Raw genomic sequence first — 8,425 nt, forward strand, 5'->3', positions numbered from 1 at the left:
TATTTATCCAATCCACACCCTAGGCCAAATTATGTGACAACCCTTTACTAGTGAGTGTAGATGAAATACAGAAGACAAAGACTATAATTGTAGGGGAGGAAGTGAAAACAAAAGAAACACCTATAATCACTCCTCAAGTCACAAGTGTACAACCTTCACAACCCATAGTTGTATATCAAAGGAAGGAGACAATAGGTTTCACTATCAGTACACTCATGCAAGACACACTAGTCTCAAGAAATGTACAAGAAACTAAAAAAGATAAGGTTGAGATAGTTAGAGAAGACAAGGTGGAAACTCTAGTAAATGATGGGACACAAAGCCAAATAGGTTAGGTAGATACACCTAGACCTCTAGCACAAGATCAAGGTGCAATTGAAACCATAGAGGAAGAAAATGACAAGTCTAAAGAGACAAGTTTGACACTGAAGCTGAAGGAGCTACTAGCAATCCAAACACTAGTGGCATTACCACAATCTAGTACTCCTTCCAGTCAAGCTCTTTAGAGACCGAGCACAAAGGCAACTCCATTACAATTTCTAGTGCTAAGTCCTAGGTCATCTAAGATAGAATAGGTAATTATTTATGGAGATATTAGCCTAGAATAAGAGATTGTATTGCCTAAATTTGATTATGCAGCAATAACAATTGAGCAGATGGATATATTACAAGAGGCCCTAACAAAGAAGAAACATCAAGAACTGCTCAGAAGGGAGCATAGGTAGAAGCAAGCTTTGATTGATATCAAAGAGATTTTCTTAAATGCATTTAGTCTGCCTACTCTAGATGAAACAAAGTCTATTATTAAACAATTGACCAATATAGTAGAAAGAGTTAGTGACATAGACCTAGATACTAATGTCAAAATATTAGAATGGTCTAAAAAGAAGTTTCAAAACAAGGTCAATGAGAAGATATTCAGTGGTATTGCACTGACATGGGTTGAGATAGCAACCAAGATAGAGAGTGTGAAGAAGGTACTAGAGAAAATTTTCTCTCTATACACCAAACTATGTAGTCCTACACTCTTCACACAAGAGATAACGAATCACATCCTAAGTTTGGAGAGCCAAATGTAGTCATCTGATGCAATATTTCCCAAATCTCCAACTCAAAGTGAGAAACACTTTAGGACCCTTTTGCAATCCAAAAGTTAGTTAGCATCATTACAAGTAAATGAAGCTAACATAGGGGATAAATTGATCAACATTTAGTCGACATTGACTCCTCATTTGGAGATTTTGCACAAGGAACTAAGCTATGCAAAAACACTTATGAAGAAAGACCCCAATCTTTCTACATTGGATGGCTTTATTCACCTTGCTGCCAAGTTGGCCATCCAACTTAAGTCTTTGTAGGTAGCTTGTGATAATTGGGATGTAGCTCTTAAAATTATACTTGAGGTCCATAAATATTTTTTGGACAAATACACTATTAGTGTATAACCCATTGACATTAGTGTCAAAAAGGGGGAGTAAGAGCAATGGGGGAGAGAGTTATAGGGGAGAAATATCTATCCAAATGGGGAGTAAGAAAAAGTGAGTAAGAACAACATAATGCCAACATCTGTTCAGACAGGAATCGAGAAAGAGTATCAGTTGATGCAAATATACTTAGTAGGAGACAGATTTTGATACAAAGTATGTTACACAATAGATCAAACAACTCAGTGGGAGTTATAGAATTTTGAGGTATAAGCGATGTACTGCAAAATTTTGACATTTTGAAATTTTGTATAGAATTCGAATAGACATCTATGTTATTCTTGTAAGAATAAGATTATTAATGTATGATCAAGTGTTTTTGACACTCATGTCAAAGAGGGAGATTGTTAATCTCAAATTGATTTTGACAAGTGAGTGTCTATACACTTAAGTCATTTACTTAGTTCATGCCAAACAAGTAACATATGTCGAGAACAACATATAAGTTAAAGCATTCTAAGTAAACAGTGAGTGTCAAGTCACTGATATGCCAAGTCACTTAAGTATTGAGTAGATAGTATGTGTTGAGTGATTTAGTAGCCAAGAAAGTAGTACATGCCAAGTAATTTAGTTTTTGATTGACAACATTGAAGTAATAGTTAGTGCTGAGCACTAGGGACATAAGATGCCAAGTAACATAGTTTTGACATAGTTATTTGTATTGGCACAAAATACTATGTAAATCATTTTTTAATCAACTTAAGGATTGAATTATGATCTCTTGTTCATAAGGATGAATCTTAAGAGGGAATCCCTATGTATTACATGCACCTAATTAGGTAAAGGGAAGGTTTAAGCAATAATATGGGTGAATCACAGTTGTTGATTCATACCTAACCCTAAGTCACCTAGGTATTCTTAAGGAGGACAAACCCTAAACTTTTTATGAATAATTAGAGAGAAAAAAGGAGAGTTTTCATGCATAAAAATGACATTCTATTGGAATGTCTTAATGGGAAGAATGCTTCTGAGAGGGGGGGTGAATCAGAAGTACTAACTTTTTCTCTTGTTTTAAATCCTTAATAACATATAACTAAAATTAACATACATGCATATAAACATTAAACAATCATGAGAAGCAAACATGCATCACCACCTAACACTTGAGATTTTGGTGACCCAGAAACCTGTTGGGCCCATTTATCGTTGCACCAAAAGCCATGACTGTTAGTGAACATGGAACACCACATAATTAACCACCTGTGGGCAGGGGAGCACGTTGCATCACCCAACAATCTCCCCCTCGACGCGCATACTAGGCGCTTACGCGGGTCGGGAAGGCACCGGAGAGATTTGAACCCATGACCAGGCCAAAACCAGGCTCTGATACCAATTGTTGGGCCCATTTACCGTTGCACCAAAAGCCATGACTGTTAGTGAACATGGAACACCACATAATTAACCACCTGTGGGCAGGGGAGCACATCACATCACCCAGCAAAACCCTCTAGGAATAAGAAGGTAAAACTAGGGTGGGGATGATACCCACAAAATTATTGCAGCAATTGATTTCAACCACTTCTGATGGTTTGCCCTATTAAAGGCCTACCCTATTAAAGGCTACAACAAACTATTAAATGTGACCTTGTTAAAGGATTTCTACACCTTGTTAGGAGTGTGCCTTGTTAGAGTACTTAAGAACATTAAACTTAGAATGCCACCCTATTAAAGGATGTACACAAGGCTATTAAACTCACCTAACTCAATAGGATTTCCAAATTCCTAATACAATTGTGAGAGAGTATTAGAATAATACACCTGATCTAATGCAACCTCTAATGCTGATCTTAGGTACTTGATATGCTCTTCTATCACTGATCTTTGCTAGATCTGATATGTTGATTGTGTTCCTTGTTCTGTTCTGATCAACTAGATGTGTAAATGTTGTCCTTTCCACTAAATCTTTGACACCAACATTCTGCAATGACCTTAATAATAGGCTCTGCTTTTCCTTCTTCTGATGACTTCCATTTGTTTAATGGCATCAAGACTCCCTTATAAAGATTAGTGGTTCATTATGCATCCTTGATTTAAATGTTCCCACTCAAACCCTTGAAATTCACCTATTGGTTGCATGCAATCTCCAATTTTCTAATTGGCTGCATGAAGATTGCATAGGAGGATGGGAGGATTTGATCTTACCATTTTATCTTGTCATGAGTCATTCATAACCATTTTACATCTTGGCTTGTGATTGTACAAACTTTCATGCTGATCCTACATTGCTCGGCACATGAAGTAATACTAATGCTCGACACCATCTATTTTGGATTGCATGGCATCCACTATGTTTCTTGTGTTACTTGGCTCCTATAGAATTCATGTGTTACTCGGCACCTATATAATTCCTATGTTACTCGGCACATATAGAATTCCTATGTTACTCAGCACCTATAGAATTCCTATTTTGCTTGGCACATAATGTCTTCTGATCTACTTAGCACTATCTGTAACTCAGCATGTGTTAGAGTTCTGGCTCAACTTCCATTGTATACTCGGCATTGTATAGTGAAGATGGTTAAATGTGTTGACACTCATTTGTCAATCTTACTTATTTGATCAAAAATCTCGCCCTTTGACATGAGTGTAAAAAACACTTAACTTATGACTCCCCCTGAGTTGTTTATGCCTTGTCATGTCATGAATTTTGATGTCTTGTGCCATAGTGCCTGATGTTCTCTGTTCCTAACCTATTCTTGCATTCTGGACCTATTTAATGACCATGTTATCTTCTTATCTTCTTGCTATATGCATTTCTCCTCCTTTAATATATCTCCCCTTAGAATATTATCTCCTTTATTATCTCCCCATTTTTGACACTGATGTCAAAAGGTTCTAAATAGTAATTCCATGCTTGGCCAAAAATGTCTTGTTTACCTCAAGGAGTATTTTGAGAGCCGTATCCTAGTTATTTAATGCAATATCCAATGAGTTGTGTTGGATTTCAAGCTCTGCTGCTAGATCAACAAATCCTTCATGTGTAAAAATATTTGGATCCTTCTTCAGGACTGTTTCTGCATACATTTGCTCCTTGTGTAAGACTTCCAAATGAAGAGTGATAGAGGCTTGTATTTGCATCAGCTTTTCTTTAATAGTGGACTCTTCTACTCATAATGAAGCTAATTCCCTCTGAGTGTGAAGCATTTGAGTAAAATGCTTCTCACTCTATGTAGGATTCGAGGGTAGTTGGATATTGGAGAGCTTAAGTTTTCTCTCAAGGTTCAATTTTTCTTTTTTTAATGTCTTCTGTGAAACTGGAAAAATCACACAATTTTCTATAAAGGGAAAAGATGTTCCCTAATACAATCTTTACTTCATCCAATTTCTTGGCTAGGTCAACCTATCCCAAAATAATGTTATTAGCTATCTTTTGGTTGACCTTGCCTAGAAAATTCTTCTCTAACCATTCCATGAGTTTTACATTTGTATCATGGTCTTCATTATTCACTTGGTCAACTATATCAAATAGTTGCTCAAGGATTGGCCTGCTTGCATCTGGAGGTTGTAGGCTAAAGGCATCAATGAATATATCTTTGATCTCATTCATTGCCTACTTGTATTTGTAATCTTTCCTCAATGCCTCTTGCCTCCTTCTCTTGTCCAATGCACTTTGTATTTCATTCATCTTTTCCTCAGTTAAAGTGCTTGAATCATAATAGGGTATTTGAATTTCTTCATCAACCTTAGGAATGCCATAATGAATGGTCTTGGCTATCTTAGTAGAACTTGAGCCTAGTGTCTTGACTTATAAGGTCAACATGTTAGTACTCAACTTCTAAACAAGTTTGGTAGGAGTTCCTATTTTTGGCTATTGAACCAAAGTTTGTATTGCAGACTCCTCCTTATCATGTGTTTCTTCCCTATCCTCTTCTTCTACCACTACTATTGGGAGTGTACTTGTTATCTATACTGATGTTCCTGTGACTTCCCCTATTGTTGCACTCACCTCCTGATGAGCTTGCATGGCTATTCTTGGTGGTGATGGAGGTGGTAGAAATGAAAGTCCAATAATTTGAGTGATTTGAGGTGGTTCTTGTGGTGGCACCTCACTTTTCTTGATTTTATCTAGTGACTTTTGGAGCTCATCTACACTGACCAATATGGGACTTTTACACAATTATGCTTGAAGATTTGTTTGGTCAAGGACCTTAGTGAGATACTTTGTAGTTAATGGGTTGATGTTTTGACTTGTGGTGTCAGTAACATCCTTAATCTTTATGATTTCTGTAGGTGTGATGGAAGAGTGAGGAAGACTAGGAGGTGGTAGTTGTGTGTCTTGCACACTTTTCTACTCATTATTACCCTTGTCTTCATCTTTTATTTCCTCCTCTTCAACTTTTTTCTCTATTTTTTTCTTCTCTTCTCTCCTCTTTCTCCTTTCTTCTGGCTTAGTAGTAGCTTCTTCTTTGTATTCCTCTTCAGAGACATCTTTAGTTTTCTTATATATATTCTTCCACAATCTTGTGGTTCTTTTTACAATTTCTTCAATTTTGTTTTGGAGAATGGAGAATGCCCTATACTTAGGTGTAAACCTAATTTTATGCCTTTTGACTACTTTAGTTATCTATTCCCTTGTCAAATCAAGTAGTAAGCTTGCTAGGGTTGATTCTCTCATATCCTTCTCCATTTTGAAACAAAAATTGCATCTATCTTCTATAATTTTAGACAATTCTTTTGGCAATTGTCCATCTAGTTCAAGAGGTGTATACTTGAACTATGCCATCATTGCATAGACTGATTCTTCTATCTTATTTTGTTCCTCTTTGGTGAACTTATAGAAATCAATATTTTTCATGTCACTTAAGTCTCCATTCCTAATCTTTTCACTTAATGTATTAGCTGAAGACTTAGGAGGATGACTTACCTTTTCAGTCTAATCTTCTTCATCAGTATTAGGTTGAGCCACATATCTTTTCCTTTTCTTTGGTTCTTCCTATTCCTTCTTGGTTGGTTTCTTCTTCTTCTTTGTAGCTTCCTCTTTGGCTTTTTGTCTGGAGGCCCTTGTTGTAGCTCTAGTTGTTGGCTTCTTGGGTGTTGGCATGGCAACTTTCTTTGGTTTAGGTTGAGGAGCAGGAGGCATCTTTGCCTTCGTTTTGATGACCTTGCCTTTGATTGGTGCTTCCTTGGCTTCTTCTTCCTCAACACTCTCATCTTTTTCTTCACCTTGTTCTAGCTCATCTTTATCTTTCTCATCATTACCTTCCTCTTTATCATCACTAATCTCTTCTTCTTCTCCTACTGAACTTGTTTCTTCAACACCAAATTTCTTCTTTATTTTCTTCACTAGATTCTCCTTCTTTTTCACTGTTGTGGCTATTTTGAATTCTATAACAACTCTTGATCTGACAGTGTCATAGGTTCCAAATGCCTTGGTAGTTTTTTCCATCTCCTCTGCTGAGATGAACCTCCTTATAGCAATATCGTGAGAATGCTCAAAATAACAGAATACAAAGTGATAGCAGAATTCAGAATAAATCTACTGATCGCAGGCCACTTCGAGGGGGTAACCTCCTTTGAGCAAGCTCAATACAATAAATTCGTCCGTGCCCATCAAGGGCCTCAACCTATTCTTATATACTGGGTACGATCTAGAAAAGTAATACTACCTATGCATGTGGGATAATAAAATAAACTCACGGGACGACTTACAAAGCATATGCGTCCAACAACTCTACTGTAACAAAATAAACAGAAGGAACACACAGGTTCCTAACATCCCCTCTCCCTTAGAAAAAAGCTTTGTCCTCAAAGCTTAAGGTGGGGAAATTGTTGTTGAATCTGAAGAAGGGGTTCCCAGGTAGCATCCTCTGGTTGCATGCCATGCCACTGAATCAAGACCTCAGAGATGGAGCGAGAGCGAAGCTGGCGAGTGCGCTGGTCAATGATTGCCACCGGCTCCAGGATAATGGTTCCTTCCGTATCCATTTCAGGGAGAGTAGTTTGTGCTCTGACAGTGGTACCCAGAACTTTCTTTAGACAAGAAACATGAAAGACTGGATGAATGCGGGAAGAAGGAGGAAGTTCCAGTTTATAAGCAACTGAACCAATCTTCTGTAGAACCTGATAAGGCCCATAAAATTTTGGGGCCAGCTTATGACGCCCTTTCAGCTTTAGGGAGGATTGTTTGTATGGCTGTAGACGAAGAAAAACCATATCCCCAACTTGAAATGAGCGCTCAGAACGGTGTTGATCTACTTGCTGTTTCATCCGATTACGGGCCATGTGAAGATTATCCTGTAAGGTACGAAGAATCTGATCCCTGCTGCGGAGAACTATGTCAACTGCCTGGACTGGTGAGCTGTTGGGAGTGTAGGGAAGGAGCACTGGAGGTGCCTGACCATAGACTGCTTCATATGGAGTCATTTTAGAGGCAGTGTGGTAAGAGGTATTGTACCACCATTCAGCTAAAGGGAGCCACTTGGCCCACTGATGTTGCTGTTCGGAAGTTAAGCAACGAAGATAAGTTTCCAAGCATTTATTGACAATTTCCGTTTGACCATCAGTTTGTGGGTGATAGCCCGAACTCATCTTCAGTTTGGTGCCAGTTTTCTGAAACAGTTCAGTCCAAAAATGACTGGTAAAAGTTGCATCACGATCAGAGACAATGGAAGAAGGGAGTCCATGAAGACGAAATATCTGGTCCATGAAGATTTGTGCAACAGAGGAGGCAGTATAGGGGTGGCTGAGGGCACAAAAATGACTATATTTCGAGAGACGATCAACCACAACCAAGATCACTGTCTTGCCACCGGATTTAGGAAGCCCTTCAATGAAATCCATAGAAATATCAGTCCAAATCCGTGTAGGGATGGGCAATGGTTCGAGCAAGCCAGGAAGGAGGGTCGTTTCACCCTTGTGGCGTTGGCAAGTATCACATTCAGCCACCATCTGTTGAATCGTCTGTTTCATCCCTTTCCAAAAGAAGTTTCTCCTTGCTCGCT

The sequence above is a fragment of the Cupressus sempervirens genome, chromosome 5 (assembly GCF_028749045.1).
Source record: "Cupressus sempervirens isolate cs-2001-9-10 chromosome 5, ASM2874904v1, whole genome shotgun sequence".
Lineage (NCBI taxonomy): Eukaryota > Viridiplantae > Streptophyta > Pinopsida > Cupressales > Cupressaceae > Cupressus > Cupressus sempervirens.